We start from the raw sequence: 27,778 nt of genomic DNA on the forward strand, positions 1-27,778 counted from the left end.
AAGAATAATTGCTCCTTTGCATGGGTCCGTCCAAAAGGGAATATAGAGCTGCTTATTATAGCAGCTTATATTACCTTTTTAAATCTAAGACTGTAACTCATTTGTGTATGTATGTTTCCTGTTTTAACCTTGTAAATAAATTTCTTTGCTTAGTTAATAAAACCTTCGGTAATTTATTGCAGGATTGTCTTTGGTTTGAGATCTGAGTACAATTGACCTGGGGTAAGTGACTGGTCTTTTGCCTGACTCCTTTGGGACTGGGAGTAACCTGAATATTCTTGTGATTTTTGGTGTAAAGTGACCATCTATGAAATAGTCCAGCTTGACTGGTGGCAAGATAGACTGGAATGCCACAATATCACTAAACCTTTGGTAATAATTGGCCAGACCAATAATTGGCCAGACCTGCTTCTTGGTTTGTGGGGCAACCCAACCCTGAGTAGCTTCTACTTTTAAAGGGTGAGGGCGAGCAAATCCACTGCCCATGCTATGTCCTAGATAAGATGCGTCTGCGGCCCCCATCTTGCACATGGACACCTGACAGTGAGCTTGGCTTCTCTAAGCCTCTGTAACACAATTCCCATGTGGTTTAAGTGGTCTTGCCAGGGGTCAAAAAGGTAGGCAAGTCATCTACATAAGCCCTGGCAAAGGTATGTAATCCCTGCAACACTTCATTGACAGGCCTCTGAAAAGTAGCCCCTGAATTAATTAATCCGAAAAGGCATATTCTTAACCTTGTATGGGCCAGATTCCACTACAAATGCTGATTTTTCCTGGACATCAGTATATAAGGGAATTTGCCAACACACTTGAGTCAAATCCAGGGTGCTTATGAATTTTGTACCCCCCAATATATTCAGCAAGTCATCGATTTAGGGTGTGGGGTATGAGTCAGGTTGATTGATAGCATTTAACTTCCTAAAGTCTACACAAAACCTCATGGTTTTATCCCTTTTAGATACCATCATAATAGGAGATGCCCGGGGGCTTTTTGATTTAGTAATTACCCCCATATCCAGCATGCTTTCTACTTCCTTGTGAATTTGTTTCTGCATTTCTCCGATAGTATGATATGCTTTGCTAGGAGTAGGGAGGGGCTCTGTAGTTTCAGTGGAATGTACAGTCTTGTCAGTTAAATTTGGTTGGTTGGAAAACCTGCCCGTGATTCTGCAAAAGGGCTAACATCTGCTTTTGGGTGGGGTTTAAACCCTCTCACGTCTCAATGCTCTCCAGAGAAATTTCTTCCTTACTCTCGCTGACCAAATCAGTTAAGGGGACAGTACAAGTTCCCTCATCAGCACAACAAATCATATTCACTCCCATCTCTCTTTCATGGTAAGCTTTCAATCAGTTGACATGTGCCGTTTGCATAGCTCCCCAACCATGGGGCTTCCTTACATCATATGTGACCTCATTCGCTCTTTCTATCATCTCTAAAGGTCCTTCCCACCAATCTTGCATTTTGTTCTTTCGCACTGGAATAAACTCTAACATCAAATCACCTATGTCAAAAGATCTTTCTTCAGTATACCTGTCATACCAAACCTTTTGGATCACCTCACTCCTTTCATTGTTTTGTGGTACTAAATCCATCAAAGCCTTTAAATTCTCTTTTAAATGAGTTTCATACTTGCCTAGAGGCTGTCCTGTCTCCTCTGTATTACCCTTCCATGAGCCTCCAGTCAAATGTAGGGGTCCCCTCACATGTCTCCCGTAAAGAAGATCAAAGGGGGATCAAAGCCAGTAGATTCTTGGGGAACCCTGCTATTTGTGAATAACAAATAAGGGAGCAACACATCCCAGTCATTCTCTCACCTGGTAACATATATCTTCAGCATAGCTTTCAATGTACCATTTAATCTTCCCACCACATCATTAGTTTCTGGATGATAGGGGCAGCCTTTACATGCCTCACTCCACACAACTCCCATAACTTTTTGAAGACTACAGGCATGAAATTTGCACCATGGTCCAACAAGATTTCCCTGGGAAAAACCTACTCTGCTAAAAATGGTGAATAGGGCAGTAGCCACAGTCTCAGCTTCTATATGAGATAGAGCTTTGGCTTCAGGGTACCTGCTAGCAGAATCCACCATAAGTATATATTTCTTTCCATTCCTGGAAGGTCCAGTGAGGGGTTCTACATACCTATAGGCAATTTGGCAAACACCTCTTTGATGATGGACAATGACTGCAAAGGTGCCTTTCAAGGTCCCTTTAATCTCTTACTCTTGTGACATAAGACACACCTCTGATAGTAATTTTTTACTGTCTCAAACATGAGGCCAATAGAAATTCTGTTTAAACCTGTCACACATTCTCTCCACTCCTAAGTGTCCAGCAAATGGGCGATCATTGGCTAGCTGCAGCAATTCTGTTTTGTACTTACCAGGCACAATCACTTGCATCAAACCTCACCAAGACATCTCTTTTTCCCGAGCCTCTCTGTACAACAGACTTCCTTCTACAAAAAAAAATACAAAATTTAAAAAAAAAATCAACCCTTCCCTTCCCCAGCTGGGGTATTATTCTGAGCTGCAACCCTCTCTTGGCCCAGGGAAAGATCAGCCTGTTGACCCTCAACAAACTCCTTCTGAGTCCCACTTAAGTTGAAAGCAGGCTCTTGCAAATCAGTGGAATATTCATATTCCTCCTCTAAGCAGAAACTGCTACTCTCAGCTTAGAAAGGACTGCAGTCATTCTCCCCATCCTGCAGCCCTCCCGGGTCTCCACAGACAAAGCAGGTGAGTTAGAGCCATATTCTTTCTGGCTGTGGGTAATGCCATTAACCTGCTTAGACATGGTTAAAATATTATTACCTATTAAAATATCAACAGGGAGCAGGTTTCTGATGCCCACAATGGCATCTCCCTTAAAATCCTACAGTTGGAGATGGACCTTAGCCAGAGGTACAGTTACAGAGAATTCAGCCAAAGGTAATATATTTAAACTCTTACCAGGGAGTTTGTCTTCTTCCCTTACCAAACTTTCCTTGACCAAAGTGACTTGGGATGCTGTGTCCCTCTAGCCCTTACAATCTATGCCACGTAGCCTTAGCATCCTTAATAAATTCTTCACTTCTTTCCTAAGACTCAGTCCTATAATAGCTCACTGGGTCCTTCACATCCCCTTCTGCTATCTCAGGGTCCAGGGTAGCAGCATTCCCATTGAGGGTTGTGTGTGTGGATTATGATGTGACCTTAAGTTTTGGACAATTTGGTTTTATATAGCTGGGAGGCTCACAGTGATGGCAGATTACCTGCCTTACCTTGGGAATTGGATTTTAAAACCTGGGCTTCCTTGGGTGTTTTTATTAAAGTTGGGGGTAGGTTTATTGCCAGACCCCTCCTCCCACTTACCCTGCGGGCCAGAGGGATTTCTCTTTCCCTGGGATTTACGCCCACCACGAGCCCTTGACTTAACATATTCATCAGCAATTTCTGCCTCAAAAACTTTGGAAGGTTTTTTTGTCACAGATGGCTGCCTTACGGTCACCTCATCTGTAACTACCTATGACAATTTCTCCTTGGGCCATCAGATCAAATAGTTTTTCATAATCATCTTCAGCCCCTGCCCCCATTATCCATCTTCTCATAAAATTACACATTTTAGACACATATTCAAGATGAGTGATACTGTCAAACATTTTAAGATTTCTAAACTTCAATTGATAGGACTAAGAGGTGACCTTAAACCCTTTCAGTACACTTTCTTTAAGTTTCTTATATACCATAGCATCACCCTCTTCCATATCATTTAAAACTTGTCTTGCCTTCTTAGTTAATCTGGTCAAGATGATGGGCAGCCCACTTATCCTCTGGGACCTTGTGGATCCCACAGAGCCTCTCAAAGGTGGACAGGAACTCTTCTACACAGTCAGTCTCTGTAAATTAGGCAGCCTTTTCCCCACTCCCTGGTGCTTCTATAATAAGCAGCTCTATATCATAGAATATCAGGGTTGGAAGGGACCCCAGAAGGTCATCTAGTCCAACCCCCTGCTCAAAGCAGGACCAAGTCCCAGTTAAATCATCCCAGCCAGGGCTTTGTCAAGCCTGACCTTAAAAACCTCTAAGGAAGGAGATTCTACCACCTCCCTAGGTAACGCATTCCAGTGTTTCACCACCCTCTTAGTGAAAAAGTTTTTCCTAATATCCAATCTAAACCTCCCCCATTGCAACTTGAGACCATTACTCCTCGTTCTGTCATCTGCTACCATTGAGAACAGTCTAGAGCCATCCTCTTTGGAACCCCCTTTCAGGTAGTTGAAAGCAGCTATCAAATCCCCCCTCATTCTTCTCTTCTGCAGACTAAACAATCCCAGCTCCCTCAGCCTCTCCTCATAAGTCATGTGCTCTAGACCCCTAATCATTTTTGTTGCCCTTCGCTGGACTCTTTCCAATTTATCCACATCCTTCTTGTAGTGTGGGGCCCAAAACTGGACACAGTACTCCAGATGAGGCCTCACCAATGTCGAATAGAGGGGAACGATCACGTCCCTCGATCTGCTCGCTATGCCCCTACTTATACATCCCAAAATGCCATTGGCCTTCTTGGCAACAAGGGCACACTGCTGACTCATATCCAGCTTCTCGTCCACTGTCACCCCTAGGTCCTTTTCCGCAGAACTGCTGCCTAGCCATTCGGTCCCTAGTCTGTAGCGGTGCATTGGGTTCTTCCGTCCTAAGTGCAGGACCCTGCACTTATCCTTATTGAACCTCATCAGATTTCTTTTGGCCCAATCCTCCAATTTGTCTAGGTCCTTCTGTATCCTATCCCTCCCCTCCAGCGTATCTACCACTCCTCCCAGTTTAGTATCATCCGCAAATTTGCTGAGAGTGCAATCCACACCATCCTCCAGATCATTTATGAAGATATTGAACAAAACCGGCCCCAGGACCGACCCCTGGGGCACTCCACTTGACACCGGCTGCCAACTAGACATGGAGCCATTGATCACTACCCGTTTATGTTTAGGCCTGACCTGGATGGGGTTCTCCTGCTTATGTTTAGGTATCTTTGCCCCTCAGAGGCCTGACAGCATAAAAGATACAGTTCTCCTTGTCAGGGATTTTTATCCCCCTCATCCCAAAATCACAGCTGATGGGACGAGAACTCCTGCATGTAACCTCTTCCTCTGTGGGTAGGGGAGCTAGCGACAAAGTCTTTGCTTGGCGCATTTGGATTCAATAGTCCTTCCTGATGAGCAGGAGATAACACCTCATGGGGTAAACTAATATTTCATGCTTGGTAATGTTTCTCCTCTGAGTGGGGGGAATTTAGCCTTAAACATTTTTATACCTATGGAGCAAAAATTTTAACATTACCTTATACCATGGGATACAGATATTATAAGTCAAGTATCAGAGGGTAGCCGTATTAGTCTGTATCCACAAAAACAACAAGGAGCATCTTAAAGACTAACAGATTTATTTGAGCATAAGCTTTCGTGGGTAAAAACCCCACTTCTTCAGATGCATGAAATGAAAATTACCTATATTATAAGTAGGACTAATACATGTACACCCTACAAGCATTCCATAAAGTCTAAACACATTGTTATAACTCTAATATCTATTCTGATAATACTACCATGCAGGTAAGCAAGACTGGTTTCCAGCTGTGCGGTTGTAAGTGTTTAGTGAGGCCTAGGGCCCTTGGCATAAGCTGGCACCTGGTCTGCCAGCATCACAGCTTGTTTGTGCATGTTTGCTAGAATGTTTTGAATGACAATCATGAGGAAGAAACAGTCCCTGCTTGAGACAACTTTGGAATTCCAGAAAGGATTCATAAAGATTGTTTGGCTGTGTTGTGACGTTATTTTGTCTGAACTGATTTGCCCATCCCTTGTTTACTCACAGAGTGTCTAAGTGTTGTTAGTGCTTTCAATCATAGACTTTCATGAGCAACAAAAATCCACCCAACCAAAACAAATCTGTCGCCTTCTCTTAACAAAAATAGGTATTTGCAGAATAAGGGGCAAGCTAGAAGGAAAAATATCAGAATGATCCCAATAATATATCTGTGTCTATAAAGAGACACTTTTTAGCAAATGCTAAGACTTAAACACCCACTGGTCTTAGCTAGACTGGAAGTTTAGTGTATAAGTTTGTTGGTTTTGCTCTCATCAGCTTTTTTTTTTTAAAAAAAAAATAGGTGAGTGGGGAAGAGGGAAGGAAATGATAGCGCTGGAACTTTTGTAAAGCTTGACATGTCGTCACTTTGGATTAGTTGAGAAACTTAAGAAAACAATTACAATTATCCAAGGGCAGTGAAATTGTTATATTTAATACAAATTCCTATGGGAATTCTCTCCCATTCTGCCACCACTCAGTGTGCTGTTCACCCTGATCTATGACAAAACTCTTGGGGAAAAAATCCACTTATTTCAGCTATACATCAGTGTTTGTGAATGACCCCAAAGATGATAACCTCAGGCATATGTAGCAGGTTTTAGTCTAGAGCAATTGATGCCCAAAGTACAATGACAGGAATTCAAGTTAGTAAGTAACAGGGCCTTTATTTCCCCAGAGATTCTAGTGTGGAAGTCAAGGGAAATACAGTGACGTTGTTAACGTTGTATTTATAACTGTTAATAGTCCCACCCTCAGCTGCATTGTCTGAAGCACTGCTGTTGTTTTCATAAAGAGCATAGCAGGCAGTTTCTGTTTTATACAAATGACATGTTCTACACATGGGGGGAAACGTTTTTATTGGCAGCTTGTGGTCTACTAAAATAATCATCATACTACTTAGTACTTTGAAATTAGTTTAGACAAACTAGTCAATATTTGCATAGTCTTTCAAAGATATAAAGTGCTCAATATTACTTTCCATCTTACAAATTGCTACTTAACTCTAACATTGCGCCGGTGGTGAAAGTTGGTATGATCATCTCTTCCTCTTTTTAAGGATGGATACTGAGGCAGAGATGTTAATAACTTAAAGAGTGGAGATTACAGCTCAAACTACTGAACCTAGTGTTCAGACCTCTCTTTTCTGCCCTCTTTGTGTGTCTTTGTCTTTTCTCATTCCTTTCTCTTCATCCCCATTCTACCTCTTTTTTTCTTGATATGTTTATCTATGATATGCAGAAAGATGTAAGTTCAATGTAACAATAGTATAAATTCTTTTGAACACATACCCTTGCATGAAGCACCTGTATTCTTGGCTCCCAACTGCTCTTTAGATTCACCTCCTTATAGTCTTCTTTATTATATAACTAAGTGATGGGATCATATGAGAACCAACCAGAATCTTCACTTAAAACTCAGATGGAAGTGAGTTCAAACCTTTTCTAAGGTTAAGCAAACAAATCTGCTTATTTGTTTTAAAAATTGGTTACAGGCCATTGCTTTCAGCTGGGACTAGAAATTGCTATTCTTACAATATTTTTGCACTGGCCAAACCCAGGAAGTTCTTGAAAGAGACTAATGTCACAAAGTTGTCAAGCACAAAGAGCTTTGGACAAGTTCAGCCTTGGATAATCATTCAAACTTCTGGTAGTTTGGCTGAACTTTTTGAGGTTTGCCAAGTACTTGCTATGAAAACACTTCTCTAAATATTCAGCAGGGTTGACTCCCATGTTTGAGGTTAGAGTGTTTAATGTGACTGGCAAGTCTATTGCAGGTCATTGTAACATGATTCTAACCAACTAACAATAAACCAATTTCTAGCAATGTGTCTGTGTTGCAACAGTTGTCATTTGGTCAAATAAATTTGGATTTGGGACTCTGTCAGAGTGTGTTGATGCTTTAAGGCCCGTCCCAAATCCAGCAGCACATTCCTGTTACTGGACTGTTCCCAGATTAGAGGGATTCTAGTGGCTGTAGTCCAGAGGGACCCTGGGCATGGTAGATACAGCAAGGAATTATGGGAAGGTTGCCAAGGGGATATAAAAGGTAGCCTTGCCTCAGAACAGTGAGAAATCTGATGTGTTGTTGAATTTCTCTTCTTCTCCACAGGAAGGGGTTTGGAAGAGCTTAGGAAGAGGCCCAGAAGAACAGCCAAAGGGCTGAAGAAAGTACCACAAGAATGGTGTTTTGGGCAAGAAAGACAGAGACTTGGGAGAAAATCTGGAGAGAACAGGAGCTGCTCATACATCTCCTCCAAAGGACCATGAAAGAAGCCCAGCAATAAAAACTTCTTGTTGGTCCTGGACCAAAAGAGTGAGCCCTTCACTGAGAGGAAGGCTTTATATTTTTGTTGAACTCTTTTTTGAAACTTTATTTACCTGGGAAGGGGAAGGAGTAACTTTGATTTAGGCAGAAGCCTAAGCTACCCTCGCAAGAAGAGGGAAACTGAGACAGCAGCTGTACCTGACAGTGAGAGGTGAATCACACCACTACAGGGACCTAAAGTGGTCACACTTGAAATCTTTTGATTTGAAAGTTTTCACTGATTTGAGGGAGATTTCCAGTACATCCAATAGGCAATACCACTGACATCTTTGACAGGTAGATATTTTATAAGTGTGATCACTCTTTCACACTTGAGTTTGGGTTGCATTTGGTTTTTAATTTGGAACTATATGAGCACTAATGGTCTGGATTCTTTTCTCCTCCCTTGGGTCCATCTCTTCAGCCTCTCACCAATGAACTGAGGCAGGAAGTCATTCTCTTTCCCTCACCTACATTTGCTGTATACGAACCAGATTCTTCTTCTCTGACCGAAGGAAAGACCAGCTGGGTTGTCTTCTCTCTCCTTCCATATTCAAAATGGTCAGGAACAGGGAGAGAGGCTAGTAACTCAATTTTCTTGGAGTCTTCTGGCATAACAGAGGGTGAATTGGACAACTTAAAAAGATCTATAAAATGTTATGTCTTTTCTTTAAAGTATGAAATGAGGAACCCACCAAAATCACCTACTTTTCATCCCAACCATTCTCTCTCCTCTCTCCCCCAGTTCCTCATCACCTTTCCTTCCAAGTTCATTATCTCAACAGGCCCTGTTTCATCTCTTGGCTTAAGAGATTCAGGGAATAGCATGAGTTTAGCTCTCTCTCCAGCTAGTTTGAAGGAAGCTCAGGAGAGGCCTAGGTTGGGCTGAAGCAACCCACATCCTCCTTGGCGTCACAATTCTCCTGCGTCCTGGCTATAAATGGATCTTCTTGAATCCAGGCTGCAACAGAGAAAGGAGATGGAAAACAACTCTCAAAGATTTTTTTTTTTTATGATGGTGATCTGAAATCTGCTGCCAGGACTGGAGTTAGAATTAGCTTCTCAGCAAGTTTAGATGTGTGGGCAGAGTGCAGGTGAGAAGGCCACACATCTACATTACAATCAGTTTAATAGTTCTCAGTTTATTTCATAGTTGCAGAAATAATGCACCAAAGGGATGTTGACCAATCCACAAAAAAGTATGTAGTACTAATAAATGTGATGTAGGGAGAAAATCTTACAATGGCAAGGGATTAATTTAGATGACCTACTAGGTTTTTTTCCATATCTGCTGAGACCTCCATTTTAGCTAATGGATCATGCATCCCTTTCTGCTAAGAGCACAGTTCTACCAATAATTTTAGCAGCCATCAGATACAGTGCTATGATATCATGCCAAAAAACATAGTATAAATGCCTAGACAGATCGATACAGGATACGTACAGTTATCTAAAGGACTTTTTTTAAAAAATTTTTTTTTATAGCTAATGCTCACCCTCCAGATTATTTACACAACAACATAGGCAAAAAAGTAATTACGCCTAACCTTGTTTGGCCATGGCACCTTCTGTTTCTGGGAATGTTTAAAAGTATTTTATTTTACTGCGCTTTCATTTTCATTCTACTTTTCCCTCAATTTTTGTTTTGCTGACAGCATGGCTGAGAATCCTGAAAGCAGTGGAAGAGCAAGATATGCCCCAGATACATCAGTAAGCCTGGAGTAGGTTTACATGTGCCACATAAAGTTTTCCCTCTGGAACTGTACTGCATTTTTAGGGCTTATCTTGCCTGTGCTGAGCTCTTTGGCCCTTATCACATTTTTAAGCCTGTACTTCAGTTGGAGCGCATGAGTGTTTTGCTGGGTTGGGGTCAAAGTGCTAGGCGCCTTGCAGGTTCGAATCCTTGGTTATAACTTGTGCTGATGCTTGCCACATTTGTGGACACATAGTCATGTTATCCTGTCTCAGCCAATGGGTGGACAGACAAACAAAAGAACTATTGGCCAACTAATGGTCTGATCATGTCCTGAGCACCCTCAGCTCCGATTGGTTTTAGTGGGAATTAAGGGCACTTCAAAACTCAAGACCTAGGACAGGAAATAAAGCAAAACTATTTTAGATTACATAACTCAGCTTGAGCCAGTTGTATTGTGTTAGGCAAGCAATGGTGTAACAGATATATTTTTATACTTATTGTATTTCAGTTTGATTTCTTTGTTTCAAGGGTTATTCCCTTTAAGAGGCTAGATTATTGTTTTCTTTCTATGTAGATATTGTCCTGGTTTCCAAGCGGTCAAGAAGGACTTGGATTTCTGGCATGGGCTATTTCACTGACAGGAGACAAATAAGGACTCAGATACAGTGTATTCTTTCTTAGTCCATTTTTATTAAGAATAGTACAAATCATGAGGCCTTTACTCAGTTTTTACACAAAACTCAAACAAAGATCCTAGGAAAAGTTGATGGAATTGTTCTGCGTAAGGATTGAGGAAAAACTGTGTTAAGATTTTCATGTTTTAGCCTAGTGCACGTATCGCTCATTACCCTTCTGAATAAAGATGGATTAACAGTGCAAGCAGCAACAAAGTTCACCAAATATCCACTCACTTCTAAAGTCGGAGCAAAAGAGAGCATTTTTTGTTAAACAGCATACAAAGTGCTCTTCTAGCTGTTCCTTTTCCCAGAGACTGCATCCAACTGACAAGTTTGTGTTGTAATCCCACTCCCAAAACAGTACAGTCCTGTTGTAAGTACACAGACTTGGCATGTCACTCAGAAATCATTATCCTCTCATCATCCTGAACATGTGTTTCTACATGTAGCACAAGTGAGTCCATGTCTTTTATCTTGCTTAGCTAGTCTCAATCCATCTGCAGTTGTCTTGCAATCAGAGTGGGAGCTCCCTTGAAACTATTACATTTGAGACTATAGATGATGCAATGGGCCTGATTCTCCACAGCCTTGTAAAAGGTCAATTACATACTGATTTGGTGACTATTTACACGCACACACACACTTGTATGTGACTTTACACAGGTATGAATGACTAGCAAAGATGCAAAGCAGTGGTGAATCAGGCCCAATGTGGTATTTAAGTGGCCAGTTCATGATTGCCATGGGTACTGGGACACTTTATGCCAGCTATGTTGGTGCAAAGTGGGCACAAAGCATCCATGTGGCCTACCTGGAAAATACTCCCAGCACAGAGGGCTTTCCAACATCTGGTTCCCTTGCCTAGCTATCTGGGAACACGAAGGGATGTCTTACACTGCAGTTACACATCCGTGGCTGGTCTGTGCCAGCTGACTCAGGCTTGCAGAACTTGGGCTAGTGAGCTGTTTAACTGCAGTGTAGACTTCTGGACTCGGGCTGGAGCCTGGGGTCTAGGATTCTGTGAGATGCAGCCTGAACCGATAAGTCTACACTGCAGTTAAACAGCCTGGCAGCCCGAGCCCTGTGAGCCCAAGTCAGCCGACACAGGCCAGCTGCGGGTGTCTAATTGCAGTGTAGACAAACCCTAAGTTGCAATCTATCATTCTGTTGCCTAGGATGGGCAGGAGCAAGGGCAGGCATCAGTCCTTTACATATTCTTCTCCACTAGTGCATCCACATAGCAGATGAGTGGATTTGCCCATTCAGAGTACTGTTTTACTTGGATGCAGTTAAGCTGACACAACATGCACCAAGGATTAGTGTTTTTACTTCCAGTTTGTTCCAGGCGGTTGCCTCCAGCTGCATTCTGTTGTGTATCTTGGAGTGCACCCTATAAATGAACAAAAGTGGAATCTGCAGGCAAGCTCCCAGCATGTGCTTTCAGAGGCTAAGGGCAAGAGAGAACACAGTAGACAAAGCAGAGTGTACCCAGCTGCCAAATAGTGCACACCCCCAGAGTACAGTATCACTCTGTAATAACATGTGGGTTTTAAACACCACTGTCTTGTCAAGTTCATAACAACATTGTTTTTAATAAACATAACTTGGTTTGAAGCTTGTGAAGTATAGGAGTGAATTTTAAGTATTGATAAGAAATTGTAATAAGTCTATCAAAAGAATTAACTTAAGGTGATTAGAAGTTTTTTTAAGGTAACTAACAAGTTAGGGAGATCCTAAATAACAAGGGGAAAGGTATTTGGTACCTATCACAATTGATTGTGACTTTTTTTTTTCATTTTAAATCTCCAGTCACATATTGCCAGTTCCTGCTCCAGGACATGTCATGCCATATATTATCCTGATGACCTTAGAGCCACCACAGAATGCCGACAGGGCCAGAGGTAAGTGGCTTTTCCTTGCAACATGTTGCAACTTTACTATCTCTGTTTTAAAATATTCTTTACTGTACAAAAATCATGTGGATGTTTTGTCTTCATGAAGTGAGCTGGCCCATGTAGCAAGGGGAATAACTAGAAGGAGAGAGGTGAGAACTGCAGGGAGGGAGGATAATGACGTGCCATATGGGTTGCCATGTGAGACAAGTGCAATCATGGTGGTAAGCTCTGAAGAGAGATGTGGCTAATAATTTAACTCTTTTGCCAACCCTTCCTTGTCAAAGGTACCAAAGCTCTTGCTGCAAACCCTTCCGCATGTTGGCCAGAAGAAGTGGTAGAGGGAGTCCTTCACCCTGCAATGGTGAACCCTACGTAGTTTTATTTAAAATAGACATATTGAACTTTTTAGAAAAAGAGCACCCTGGACCAACTTCTGTTCTCTGCTGTGCAAACAGATTGGGTAGTCGTGCACGAAGTTTGCACTACGTAATGATAAACATGTAATTGCATGGGTAATATGCCTGTAGGTGCACATTTAAAAAAAAAAAAAACTTTGCAAATAACATGGTGATTTATTGAGCTACAATGAAAATTCAGATATTGGATAAAATATTTCCTCTACATGTCTTATTTTTCAGGCAGGTTTATTTTCAAGCCTCCTGTCAGGGACACATCAACTTTAAGTAGCAACTGAGACACTGTTGTGCCTGTTCCAAGTTATACTTTCTGTTAAAAAAAGAAAACTTTGGAAGACATGAGGAAGAGCAGTACCAGAGGAAATTTGCTGCACAGTAGTTGTCCACTTTCTGTCGGCCAAAACCCCTTCAAGGGATGTGAAATTGCCTCTGAATTACTACCAGACTATGTTTTAAACTGGAATCCATCATCTATCTTTGTCCTCATGGGCCTGATCATGAGCACTGCCTGAGCCATATGAATGCTTAAGATCCAGGATCAGACTCATAATGTTTAGGAATTCTTATAGGACAGACTGCTTGTCTGATCAAGGGACACTTATATGGTGTTATAGACTCAGACCCTGAAACTGCAAAGATTTATGCCTGTGCTTAACTTTATGTATGCAAATAGTCCTTGTAAAGGATTGGGGCCTAAGTTACATCACCCTCTTCTGGCTGGACCCAGGCTTGTGCCTGTGGAGCCAGTTCCCGCCCTGGGAAAATCCTGTCTGGGCCCTTCTCACAGAATCCAGGGAGAGTAGATTCCAGTCAGATTAATTGCTGTGTATTTTATTTCAAGCCTTCTTAATGTAAACAAGGACCAGTGCTTCACAGCCTCTCCCCATAAAGTCTGTACAGGTTAAGTCCATTTCCCTCAAGTCTGTCCCTCACCTCACAAATTCACCACCCCAAAAGTTCCAGGCTTATACGTCAGAGCCTTTTTTGTGATATTACAGGACTTTCCCCAGTCTCCCTTTTGTCCATCTGTTTCTTGGAGCTGCTCTTCACAGCAGTTGCTCCAGCCTCTGGCAGATAGTGCAGACACCCTGCTCCTCTTTTTCTGAGGATCAGCCAGTTAAGTTGCTGGTATTTTCCCAGGTGCAGTGGGTGGGGCTAATTAGCCAGCCAGCTGCAGGCCTCTCACCCCAGAGGAATACTATCCCTTATACCTTCCCAGTCTTATTAAAATCAATCAATGAAACTACTTTACTAGCATAAAATTAAACATGTTCTTAGGTCTTTGCAAGATCAGGGCCTTAAATTGTAATCCCGCCCACTCCCACCTTCACCACTGATGTTATTGTTTTCCCCCTCATACTTGTCTGTGGAAAAGTCTCATGCCATTAAGTTAACACTATGATGATGCAATTAATACAATTCCTAAGAAATAACAGCAACAGAATACATGCTAAAGCATTAGACAGTGGCTACTCTCTGTGTAGTCTTAAGCTTTACTAGCCAAGAAAAAGAACAAAAGTGAAACCTTGCATCCTCAGGGTCAGTCACCGCTAGAGAAAGATGGACCTCTACACAGAACAATTCTAGTTCTTATCAAGTGTCTCAAGAAATTTTGTCAAGTAGCGCACTGTCATGATTTCCTTTGGGAACACATTGAAACACGAAAGAAAACAAGCTTCTTACAACAGCAACATTCTTATCAAATACAATTAATGAGCAACTGCCACTTCATTTAAGTTTGGCTGCAGAGGCAAAGCATAATCACCCAGGAATGTGCTCTCAAAGTGACATTATATAAACAAGTACTGCTATGTTCCCCTGTTTGCATGGGACTGTTGCTAAAGATGTGTATTTCATTAGCCAATATTCACATCTTACGCACATCTGTTTTCCTGCTCTGCTCTTAACTTTTAACTTATCATTTTAATTAGCACCATGAAAATGCTATGCCTTATCTTCTTGGCTATTCCTTGTGTATTTCTGCTCTGCTTTTCCTGTAAAACAGTAGAATAAAGATACACTGTAATGCACAATGAAAAAGAAAATATGACCCTATTACAAAGGACCCAAGACATTTGACCAATTATACCCTATTGCAAGCATGATTTGATGTAATTCCTGTAAGTGCCATTAATAAAACCAGAGTTACAGGTGCTGAATTTCATTCTAGAAGCAGTATTTTCCAGAGGAAGTTGTTTCAGAAGTAACTTTAAAAACAATAGATACATTTGACCATATTCACCAGTATATTCCCGCTTGTACGCACTGCTTTGGCAATTCAAAACAGCAATCCAGTTTAACCGGTCAGCTGAGCTCAGTTTATGCCGCTTTGCCTTGTTGGAACAGTGCAAAACAGCTAGAAAGCACTGGTGGATCTGGCCCTCTATATACTGAAAAAGCAATAAAAGCTATGTAAAATCTTCCCCATGTGTCTTGGAGTGTTATTGCTTGGTTGTGTAAGGAAATGGTCACCTTAAAATTTCAAATGCTATTTGGGACTAGATTCCCTGGTACGTCTGGCCGCTTGATGCTGCTCTGGTGATGTGAAAGAGCAGTAAACTGGCTGACTAACTAAATGAAATGTATGGCTGCTTTGCATATCTTGAATGGTCCAAACAGTCAGAGTATACTGGTGCATGTGCCCCCCTTTTCTTCTTGTTTACTAATTGCTGTTTTGGCAATTCTGGTGGGGCCACAGGAAGTGAACAAATACTGCTGCCTGCTAATAGAATTCCTATGGCTATGAAATTAAACGGCAATCCCAAATTTTAGTTCTCTAGTGGTCATCTGGCACTGATTAAAAAACAAGTTCCTCTACTAATTTTGCATTGATACTGGGGACACTGGCAACACATGGTTGTTTGCTATCATCTGCTATACTAAATGTACATTCGTCTTGAATGATAGCCGGGGTGCAACAAATATATGAAAGCTTTTATAAACAGAGGCTAGATATGGCACAGTGAAATCCACTGAGCACCACGTTCTCAGCTACCCGCTCGCATAGCCTTAGTAAATCCAACACTACCTCAACGGAGCTCTGGTGTTAGAAGGAAAGAATGTCATCAATATCATGCTCCACAGATTACTTAAGTATATCTGACATATGATATAAAAGGTTTCACTGAGCCACAGCATTGGGAATTGGATGATGTGGGGTCATTGTCATCTCAGTTTGATAATGCCTTCAATATTCATGTGGCTTTGACATCTTTGAGAAGATATGTGTGCACAAATCTTTTACCCAACGCCAATTATTTTAGAAAATGAAGTATGTATGTGTGATCCAATGAGTTTCTAATTGCTAGATTGTGTGTGTATGTGTGTGTATGTGCATGCGCACGCACATCAACAGATGCTGTCAACCCCCTCCCCCCATTAAGATAATCCTTCAAGCATTTTGAGTATAATGTGTTACAGAAATGCCACTGCTAACTGAGTATCATAGCTCCATATATCAAAAGCATCTTTATGCTCTGTAGAATGTTTTGAAATATAGCTTATTTCTACTACTTGAAGGAATATCAGGGGCAGGGACAGATTGGTCCTGCAGGGAGCCAGGCTCAAGTTGAAATTTGTTTTGTTTCCTGCATTAACAACACAGGAAACCCCAGGAAGGGGTAAGATTGTACCATATCTAGTCTATGTGAACTGTGATAGGAATAGGGTGGGAATACCTCCTGATTACATGCTCATTTCTGTTCACCTGGATCATGCAGTTCCATTCATGTGCTGCCAAACACATATATTTATGGCTTGCATTGGTACTGGTCCATACATTATTAGTAATATTTGCTTTGTTCTATTTACTTTGGCCAGTATTTTCTCCTTTGCTGCCCTATGTGGAACAATAGTAAGGCTCAAGGTGAGCCAGAGAAAATGGCTGAACGCTGAAAGCTGAGGCCACAGAGACGTAAGAAAGCATCCACAAGGCTTAATGGGACCTTTGCACTCCCCTGGAATTCAGCAAGACTCCTTACTTGAGTAAGGACTACTTGTATGAGTCAGTCTTGCAGCATCAGGCCCAGACTAAGTTACAGTTCTTTTGCTTGATGTCACCTCTTGATCCTAAATCTTGGCGCCGAACTATGGTATTTAATGAAATACTTTATTTGTTTGCTTTCACTTTGTGTGACACTTTATAAGTAGATATGATTAAATACTGAAAAAGTTAATTGTCAGACTATTTCATAAAAACAGGCAAAAGTACTTGAAATTTGTATTTGACAAATATTCAACCAGCTCTACTTGTAAGGAAAAATGTATGTTGTTTTTCTCTCTTCACTTCCTATAAAGAATACCGAAGCAACTGTCCAAAACCAGATTCCTTGTTAAATAGTAACATTGTTTGAAATATACAACCTCCCAGTGCTTTTTTACCCTGTATTCCTAGATCTCTGGAAATAAGCAAATATCTTCACTGACCCTTTAGAATATTTCAGAGTGGTGTAGCAGTGGGCTTAATCAGAACTGATTCCTGTAACCGATACATGAAACGTCATTCTGCTAGAAAGCCATTCAGAGATAAAACTTACATAGCCCAGATCCAGATGTGAAAATAAATGGCCACCCAGCTCAGACTGACCACCAACCAAGCATGGCTGCTCTCGAGAATGCTCTGCTGAAAAACAGCTGAAATGAAATGAAATGCAATAAATTCCTAATCCTTCTCTTTGTATGTATGAGAAACTTTCAGGATCAGATCTCCTACAGGGAATGCTGCTCTTGCACAATTTTTAAAGGCAGTGTGACATCTGCTCATGGGGACAATTTCTTCAGCTCCCCCACCCCTTCCTGCCTCCTGCCTTCACCTCCCATCCATTGATAAAGTTTCTATCACCCTTACACCATCCACCTACTTCCTGTGTAACAGATAAAGAGTCACTTTATTACCACCATCCCCAATCCCAGTACTTTGGCTCCACATGCAGCTGAAACCCAGATCAAGGAGTGACGTATGTGACAGTACTCTCTGCATATCCCCCTGACCAGCTCTGTCTGTGGTATTTGTTGATTTCTGTGCTTTCATGTGAGAGATGTCTCATTCCTTAGAAGACTTTGTAGTTAGGCCAAATGTGTCAACCAGCTATAAACAAAACGGGGAACATAGAAACACAGAACTGGATGGGACATCCTGGCACACTGTGTCCAGCCCACTGCTATCACAGGCAACCCTGTCATATAATCCCAACAGGAGTAGTGGAAGTGAATGGCTGAACTGTTTTTAAGATGGAGCTTTATAAGGGAACGTAGAGCCACCTTCAATTACAGCCAGCTCAGATCTGTTCTGCCTTTTGGTGACAACAGGAGATAATTATTTTTCTATAAATGTCTCTCTTTCGGTTTTCTGGTGGGAATAAAATATTTAATTTGTAACAGGGAGGCAGAGGGTAAATTGCTGTCTAGCCTGTCGTAGAAAGAGCTCTGCCAGCTGAACTACTGAGAGTCAAGTAGGTTATGAAAAATGGTTAATCTTTGTTCCCAAGAAAGCTGGGTGGAGCAGTGTTGAGTACAAGTGAAGTAAGTGTAAACAGGATTTGTAATTATTGCTGCCGTGAGCTTATTATGTAGCCATTGGGTCAAATCCAGAGATGGATGTGCAAAAAGGTGAACATTAAACACACAGAACAATGATTTTCCCAGGTGTAAATCCAAAATGGGCTTCAGAATTTGCACAGTAAAGGACCAGTCCCACAAATCTCTATTTGCATGGATAATCCCATGGATATCAGTGCAACTGCTTGTGTGTGTGAGGATTATTCAGATGAGTAAAGGTTAATCGGATCAAGCCCCAAGAATAGTGCAAGTCCCAGGAGAGATGGTGGGCAGAACGAGGTTTCTGTGCTTGCCAGGTATGCTGCAAGACACTGTTTACGGGGGCCAAACCCAGCATTGCCAACCCCAAGCATTCAAAAAATGATGAGCCACCCCCTCCCCCAACATGAGACTTGACTTTAAAATCTCATGATTTTCAAAATAGTAAAATGTGGTTCTTTTTAATTTTCTTTAGGTGTTTGAATCTTTAGGGTTACACTGGGGTCACATTTTCAAGCTTTGCTCTTCAATCATGAGGTCTAGAAACTTACCATATTTTTGGAATAAAAACTGACATTCCCCAGAAAATCACTTGACTCTACTAGGTGGGGCTTTAAGAAAATTTCCACATTTTGTGAGACTCCTGACAAAACTGCGCTTGTTGGCAACACTTTAAACCAGTGCCTCTTTGTGTGTGGACAGTCTTACATTGGTTTAGACCCTATATATATTGGTGCAGCCTGACCCAATTGGTTTAATTTAATTGGATTAATATCATACCTTAATTAAATTAGTGCAACTCTGTCTCTGTGGCAGCAGACTCAGTCCCCACAGTAAATAACCCTCGCATTCTAACAGTGCGGGGCAAATTATGCATTTGGGTACATGTGCACAATTCCACTGATCTCAGCTGAGAGCAGAATTTGGCTGTTGGGCTTAATCTTGCCTGCAGCTCTGTGGATTTCCCTGGCTAAGTACTGTACTTACATGCGAAGGTGCAGTAACTGTTTTGCAACATATGCACAAGAATTTGACGGTGGAACACAATCCTGAATAGTGTGTGTTTTGTTTAGGCTCACAAAACATGGTCCTTACTTGGGTGTGCAGTGAGGTGGGGATGCTCCAGGGGCACCCAATGCTTCCAAAGAGAAGAGGAGTGGGCAAGATCATTGCCCTAGTCCCCGTTGCATTAGGATAGGGAGCAGGAGTGGAACTGGCACACATTATTTTGCAGTATGTAGCAGTGGGAGCTCTTTTAGTGGACACCAGGTCACTCTGGGGGTCTTTTTGCTTCTCTGAACTTCCCAGTGCTTTGCCTGGGGCAGTACAGCTCCACACTACCCCCATGCAGGGCACAATTGAGCCCACAGAGAAAGACAACACAGGAAACCTTTATTTTTCTACAGGACTGACACAGTGCAGGCAGGCTCTGTACAATAATGTTCCAATTACTGGCCCTATCCAGTTAGATACCTCCGCCTGACCTTGTGGTCGTTTATCTGCATGGTAGCTCTGAGTTGTGAGGCAACCTGAAGAGACTAACAATTATTCATTGTCTTCCCACTATTCATCATGTTGCTGGGATATAAACCTCTATCGTTTTTGGGGGGGGGGGGGGTTGTCCGTCTGCCCTCTCACTCACAATTGCAGAGACCAGCTCTCCTCCCATTTTAACTATATAACGTCCCTGTGGCTATTATATGATTTTAGGCAAGTATTTAGTGGGCTTTTTGCTGTCTTGTAATGCTGGAATTGCTGGAAACAAGGAGGAGGAGCTAGCACTTTATGAACAGCCAGCTCCCTGCAGACCACCAGCAAGGGGAAGCTACTCTGTACAGTCTCTACTAGAGTACAGAGAACCACATGATTATACCCAAACCTCACAGCTAGAAAGCCTGTTTCTCCTAGTAGGTCTCTCACTCCTGGTAAAAAAGATAATGGGCTAAATTCGTCTTTGGTTAATGTGGCCTGCACTATAGGAGCTGGGCCTCTGGTAGGAGAAACCCCTGCTGGGGCTCGTTGCGCCACAAGTGAGAAACCTGGCTGGTGAGGGGACATGGCTGGAGTATGTGGGGGACATGCTGACTCATAGCAGCTTTGTAGCATCTTTCACTAAATGGGATTCCCCAGGAGATTTTAAAACTGTCTTCCCATGAGGGAAAGCAGGAGGTACACCGCCTGCCCTTCCTTGTCCTTTGCTGTGGGCTTTCAACAAAAGAGATTGATCTGACCCATGCTCATTAGGAAATTATACAGAGAGCTCAAGAGCCCACGTTTAAAGCCAGAAGAGGCCACCAAATCATCTAATCTGACCTCTTGTGTATCATGGGTCACCAACACAGCCCAGTACCCGCTCACTAAACCCAACAACTGAAATGAAGCTAAAATACTGCAGCGCACAGGAAAGCAGACTACTATGTGCCACAGGCAGAGACTAGGAGGGGCAGTGTTCCCGCATTCTAAACTACTGTGCGCAGACAGAACATTATCTGGACGAGATGTACGTTGTGCATTATCAGAAATTTTTGATGATTTGTTCTGGCAGTTTTTAATAATTAACAACATCAAAGGGCATTTACTGACCCAGACATTTTTCGGCTAGGTCATTCACCTGCTAGAGACCAGAACAGTTATATCTGTAAGGATAAAAAACACAGAACATCCTGTGAAGTAAACTGTCTACAAACTTACGACTGTTTGGCTCATGCATTAAATTGGAGTATTTTCTATTCATGTACAATCTTCCCTTTTCAAGCAATGCCTCAAGGATGAAAGGTCTATCAGTGGCTATTGGCCATGATAGTCTGAGATGCAAACCCATGATCTTGGTCTCTGACTGTGAGATGCTGGGACTGGATAACAGGGGATGGATTACGCAATAATTGCCTGTTTTGTTCATTCCCTTTGAATCATTTGGCACTGGCCGCTGTCAGAAGACAGGATACTGGGCTAGTTGGACCATTGGGCTGAGCCAGTATGACCATTCTTATGTTCTCAGAACAAGCCCTTGTGCCAGTCAGTGGGTATTTTCCAGGAAATAATGGCCACAGTCTAAAGCATGACATACTGTACCTGGGGCTCATTTAAATGAAAGATGATGATTATTTAAATTCTATTTGAGTTTGCTTTTCTCAGAAAAGTGCACTTGCTTCAGTTGGAGGATGAGGGCATTTCAAAGCATTCCACTGAGTTGTGGACAAAGGTAAGGAGTTTCTCTTGTACCTTTTTGTAGCCAGATGATACAGCCCTTCTCTGAAGTTTGGTGAAGGAGAAACAGCTTCTTAATAAGAGTGGGTGGCTAGGTGCTCAATCCAGAAGAGTGCTGAATGCTCTCACCCCGATCCAGTAAAGTGCTTAACTGTAAGTGTCTGAATAGTCACTGAATATCCTGCTAGTAACATAAGCACTTTTCCAGAATGGGATGAGCACCTTGCTGGACCAATCCTCACATTCTCTGCTGGTAACTTCAATGGATATACACTGATTTATGCCTGCTGAGGATCTGGCCCTGGATGCATTTGCATTTACCTTTGAGCAGGGATGTCCCTTTTCTAGGACTGGCATGGAAACTGATCCTGATCATCCTGTTTTAAAAGTAATTCTCCTAGAGATGCATGTTACACAACTATATTAAGGTCCATTCCAGGATAAATATATTGGACTTGATTAATCTCTCATCTTTCTTTAAAACTGGAGTTTCTTTTCTGTTTTGATCTGATTGTCAGCCAGAAACATGCTTGAGGATTCGACAAATTGTATAACAGGAAGCACTGCTCACTCTGAGGTGTTCTAGAGAAGGAGAAAAAAGATTTACATATTTACATAATGTGGTTTGTGACACTGCTGCGTAAGGCTGAAGAACAAGTTTTTATTTAATCTTAAGTCACCGCAAATCTTGAGCCAAATTCTGTTCTCTGATATACATGTGCAGCTCCAAAGAAAGACACTGGGAGCTGTAGGTGCATCTCCTAAGGCCAATTGTGGCCCCTTTGCTTTTAACAACAGTCATGGCAATTTGGCTCTATCTGATCAGCACCATCAACTTTGGCCTCTCCTTTTAGTTCTGTTTTGCACCTGATTTGTGATCGTTCTGTTTGATTTTTATCACCGTGGAAGGGATCCTCTCGGAGCATAATTTAGAAGTCCACAAATATATTTTCCTAAACTCTTCCATGATAATGAATTAATATAAACAGAGTAATGTAAAGCAAAAACCAGATAATACAGTTTGCCTCCCAGACTAAAAGCAGGCATAGAAAAACCCCTATTTGGTTATGAAATCAGTTCTTCACAGTGTATGAGCTAAGACTGTTACTAACATTCTGTACAGAGAATCTTCATTAAAGATGAAAAACTGTTTCAAACAGTGTTTCAGTTGGCATCTAAAGTAAGTAACTGGAGGATTGGAACATGGTAAACGTTCTTTGTGAATTTTCTGACTTTCCCCAAAGCATAGTGAATTTAGCCTATTGTGATTTGCAATTGTTTCAGAGAAGGAAGAATGTGCATTGGGAGTAAACTATAAATTCTCAATATCCAGTGACCTCCTCGCTCATCTCCATTGTGGGCCCTGTAAATAGGCTGTGTGTGCTAGCTACCTTCTCCTTTTTAATGAAATATGAACAGAAAAAAAAAATCTTGTTTTCTTGTCTGGTTCAATTTCATAGTCTGTCAGATTAGCAGAATAGTAAATCACATTTCTCTTATTTGTTCCTGTATCTGCTGGAGCCAATACTGTAGTTAATTTGAGATTTTCTTTATTCTATTCGACAGTTCATAGTATGGGATTAATTTCTTATAATTAAGAATTTGTAAACTTTAAGGGCTGTCAACTTTCAAAGAAATTTCTATCTTTGACGTTTCTCTTAACCAAATAAATATCAAGTTTCCTTCTAATATAGTCTTTGTCCAAAGCCTTTATTACTCAAGGGAGGATGTTTTCTATACATATTATGCCTGCTAAATACATGTTGTCTTGACTAACATCTGAGTTTTCAAATGGTTTCTCCTTTTGATTTGTGATGTGTGGAGAGTAGCTCTAAAATTTCTTGCAAACATGTATGCTTATATTTTTCATGCAATGTGCATTTGAACCTTTCATTATTCTATGAGGAAAATCTTAGCATTTATACCTTGTCTGAGCAGCAGAGTCTTGAGATCTTTTAGTATGTTTTTTTTTGTAGATTTCTAAATATGACAAGAAATATTAAGCACAATTGCAAGAATATGGAGTATAATACAAAGATGATTTCATTATTAAGTTAATATACAGTATTGTGAGTATATTTAAAGTAGAATTCTACAGTATATCTGAAACCCATCTTTGAGCCTTCAGGTGTCACACCAACATAATACTGATGTAACAAAGTGGAGAACTAGCCCCCTCATCTTTACTGTGGAGATTCTACCATGTGGTCAGTTAGTTGTTTCAAGCTCCAGCTTGCACCAAGTGGAAGGCTTCAGAGATAGTTGGAACAATGCAGCTGGGTCATGTAGTTCCTTTGGCACTTCCTGTTCAAAATGAGCATACCTGTAGTCTGCTGTGTTTTAATATGCGGTACCTCTCACATTGACCTTATATAGTCTGCATTAGTTTATATGAGCATTTTCTCATCATACATCATACAAATACTAGTATGGTAAAGGAACTTGATTAAGGTTGGACTTTTTGGACCTCAGCAGGGATAGAACCCTCAGCCCCAAAGCGTGGGTCTCCACCATTGTAACAAAAGGAATAACACGCTGTCATTAACTTTGGGGTTATTCCAAATATCTCCATAGACTTGCCTTTATTGCCTGTAAAAATAAGCTCTGGACCAGTTTTACATGATATTTCAGTCCTGATATGACTCAGCCTGATACAGAGATAATATGTTGCCTCAGATCCATCAGGGGAACTAAAACATTTAAAACCAGATTCTCTGGGTTTCTGAACTGCTATGGTAAAATGCTGATCTAAAACAGTGGTACCATTTCCTGCATAATGTGTCTTCAAAATCTGTAGCAGAAGGATAAGGCTGAGCATGTGTTTTCCCTCTAAACTGCTATACAATTTCAGTCCTGGGTTCTTGGCCCTGATTTACAAATTCCACAGTCGCAGTTTCTTTATAACCCTCTCATAAACTGGTCTTTATTTGGTGCTTAAGGGTACTAGCTTTGTCTTGACTAGGTTTTAAAAGTGTTGGAATATATTAACTAGCTGTTTCTAACACACATGTTCTAAAGCTCTAGTGTAAAGAAGGCAGTGTTTACTTTTAAGTTGGTCAAGTTGAAGGTCAGGCTGAAGGCTGGAGGGGGAGATTAGACTTCAACTCAACATGTTCTAACAACACACTTTTTAATCCTAATTAAGACAAGTTTATAACAGCTGAATGAATCCCTTTGACCTGATTCTTCAAGCTGTCCAACAGTCTTGAGATTTTCAGTGAACACCCACTGAAGAATCTAGTCTGATGTGATCGGCTACCCATCTGATCAGCATAGTGACTTTGTTTTCCTCTTGCTACTCGTTACATTTATTTGGCAATTTTATCTAGCGCTTCTGTTTTAAGCTCATAAAGGCATCACTCAATATCCAACTACAGGGTTTCCTGTTCCCCTGTCATTATTATTTTGTTGTTTTATATAGACTTTTACAAGTGACTACTTCTCCCTTCTCCTATTAGATTAATAACTTCAGTGGGACTTCCAAGTTTGTAGGCTAGTATAAAAATTCTATAGAAAAGATGCCATTCTCTATTGCATTGTGTAAGCCTAATCCATCAGGATTGTGATGCCTTTTGTACAGCTTAATATTCTGAAACCTTTAATATAGATATACAGAGCTTGTGTGAAGTCAGGAGTTAATAAGGGGCTGATTTCTATTTTCTCTGAAAAAATAATTCAATAAAACAGTGTGGCTGAATATTTGCAATGCAGCTGAAAAGGGACAAAACAAAACAGCTAGTTTGTTTTGTACTTTTCACAACTGAAAAAAGACAGCGTGTGGCAAAATAGAAGGTTATACAGAAAATAGCTTCTTTCCTGCTATCTTATCAAATGACAAAATATACTTAGTTATACAAAATGTACGTCTGCTGAACTGTTGATGGTAAGATGTTTACTTATGAGCCTGGAAGCCACAAGACCTGTTTTGAGTAACTATAAAAAATAATTTTCACCTCCTGGGAAGAAAATAAGGGATGAAGACTCTGTACTAATTTGTGACTATATGAAGGGGAAAGAAATTTACAGGGGTAAATTCACCCTGGATTAAGCAGATGGAACTCTCATGGAAATGTCTTGGGCAAATTCAGCAGTGATGTAAACGTTTGTATAAATTATGCATCCAGGGTGAAAGCCTTACCCTAGTGATACCAGTAGCAAAAGTCTCGCTGACTTGAATAAGGCCAGGATTTCACCCCAGCTGTAAATTGGTCAGAAAACAGGTGTTGAAGTGATAAAGTAGAGCACCTTGCACTCATTTTGCATTCAGTGGGTGGGCAAAATGAGTGTAATTTACAAGCAGAAAAGATGGAAGGAAAAAGCTGACAAGACAGTGGAAGATAAGGTAGATACTTCCTGCCTACTTTATCATACATCCAGGAGGAAGATGGTTAGCTGCTTTTCCTCCCTTTAGAGAGTACCTTCATGCAAGGGTTTTTGTTAAAGTGCCTCATGAGCATTAATCAATGGAATTAGCTTTGCAATACCCCTGTAAGGTAAATATCACTTCCAATTGGGAAAATTGAGGCATAGTGAGATTAAGTGACTTGTCCAATATCTCTCAGGAAGTCGAGGTCAGAACCAAGAATAGAAGCTGGAAGTTGATTTCATACCTATGGTAGCATCATTGAGTCCATCAATGAATTTGTCCCCAGCTTTCCTGACTCTTAGTTCTGTGTCTTAACTAGAAGATTAGCTTTCTTCCCTGGTTCCTTTCTCCTTCCTCCCTTCCTTCCTTTTTCAGATCTTAAGAGAATCATTATGAAGAACCTGTTAAACTCCTCTCTTCTGAAGATGTTAATTTCCTCCTGCATACATGTAACAAAAAAGAAAATGGACCACCTCCTGAGGTAAACACAAAGGAAATCTAAGAGGGTGATTTAAAGGGAATGCCACAAGAACCACAAGATAGTACATAACATTAAATTACATTTAAATTCAATTACAATTAAAATTAATTCAATTTTAATTACAATTAAAAAACATTAAATTGGATTAAATTCATTATGGTCTTATGCAGAGACAAAGCAAAATAATACTTTAAATTAAGTCCCAGCGTTCATATAACTTACCCTGTCTTTGCAGTATTTCAGGTTATGATAATAAAGTATTACAGAGAATATGCCTTTAAAAGATATTTGGTTTTTATTTCAAGGGAGGAAAGTGTTATGACTATTACATGCTTAGCACCAAAAGCAATCTTTAGTGCTGTGATATTTTGTTCCTCTACAGCTGTTATATCCCATAGACTCATACTTATTCTGTACTTGTGAAGATACAAAGACCATATTCAATGAATCTGGAATCACTGTGATTGAATGGGCTCCTGTGTGTGTGTTCTAGTCTAAATAAGGTAAACACATGACTCTGAGGCAATATCCAGAATTTGATGAGGCAAAAGAGTTATGGCATAGACTGGGATCTATTGCATTGATGTATTTTTCACCAAATCTATAATCTCTTTACACTAGTTAGAGATTTTGCAAAGTTCCTGAGAACACTTGACATTTGATTAAAACATTGAACATTAGACATCCATGATGCAAATGGCCTAAATAATGTTTTTTATTTATTTTAATATTATTAGTGTGCCATTTTTTTTAAAAGAACCTCTGGAAGTTATTGATTTGTCGATGAAATCTTTTATATAGACGGACTTTTATCTTATATGTGTGCATAAGCTTTAAAATTCCTTTAGAGAGATCTTTTAAGAATTCTCCTTTAGGTCAAAATTATTAGTCTGTAATATCAAATGTCTGTGAAGTTGGCAAATTGTTTAGAGAATATTAATCATCATCCATTCAGTTTTCTTCATGTCTCATGCATTCATCTAAAAAGCCACTTTATCATGTGACTCTGTTCTCTGTCTTGAGTCTTAGATGGCATTTGATCAGACTGAAAGGGATACTTGTTCTACACTCTAATGGTTTGACTTGCAGACCCAGTTTTATTTATTTATTTTTTCTATGGTGTATTATGGTCCCTCACAGGATTTGCATTAATGTCTTGTTCTCTCAATCTTTCCCGTAGGGGAGAGGGAAAATATAGGGCTGACATATATCAACTTTGTGTATTATTACTCTGAAAACTCCAAGGCAAAAGTCAGGTAAATAAAAACATTCTAGAAATGTTGTGCTTCATTGTTAAATGATCAGGAAATAGTAAGTGTATAAAGTCTTAAACTTACAAATCCGTACAT

The 27,778-nt window shown here is 40.7% G+C and overlaps 1 long non-coding RNA gene across 2 annotated transcripts in view; it reads left to right on the plus strand.

The window, feature by feature from the left end:
- Nucleotides 1-27,778, plus strand: part of LOC122463603 — a 46,837-nt gene extending 19,059 nt beyond the window's left edge. Inside the window, exons 4-8 of one of the 2 annotated variants that reach the window (XR_006287115.1) lie at nucleotides 7,962-8,453; nucleotides 12,339-12,430; nucleotides 21,511-21,577; nucleotides 26,324-26,429; nucleotides 27,610-27,778. This is a non-coding gene — a long non-coding RNA (uncharacterized LOC122463603). Of the gene's footprint in view, nucleotides 1-7,961; nucleotides 8,454-12,338; nucleotides 12,431-13,062; nucleotides 15,478-21,510; nucleotides 21,578-26,323; nucleotides 26,430-27,609 lie in introns of those variants that run through there. The other variant, XR_006287114.1, reaches the window with a different exon arrangement.

This window comes from Chelonia mydas, chromosome 1 (genome assembly GCF_015237465.2).
Source record: "Chelonia mydas isolate rCheMyd1 chromosome 1, rCheMyd1.pri.v2, whole genome shotgun sequence".
NCBI classification, from domain to species: domain Eukaryota; kingdom Metazoa; phylum Chordata; order Testudines; family Cheloniidae; genus Chelonia; species Chelonia mydas.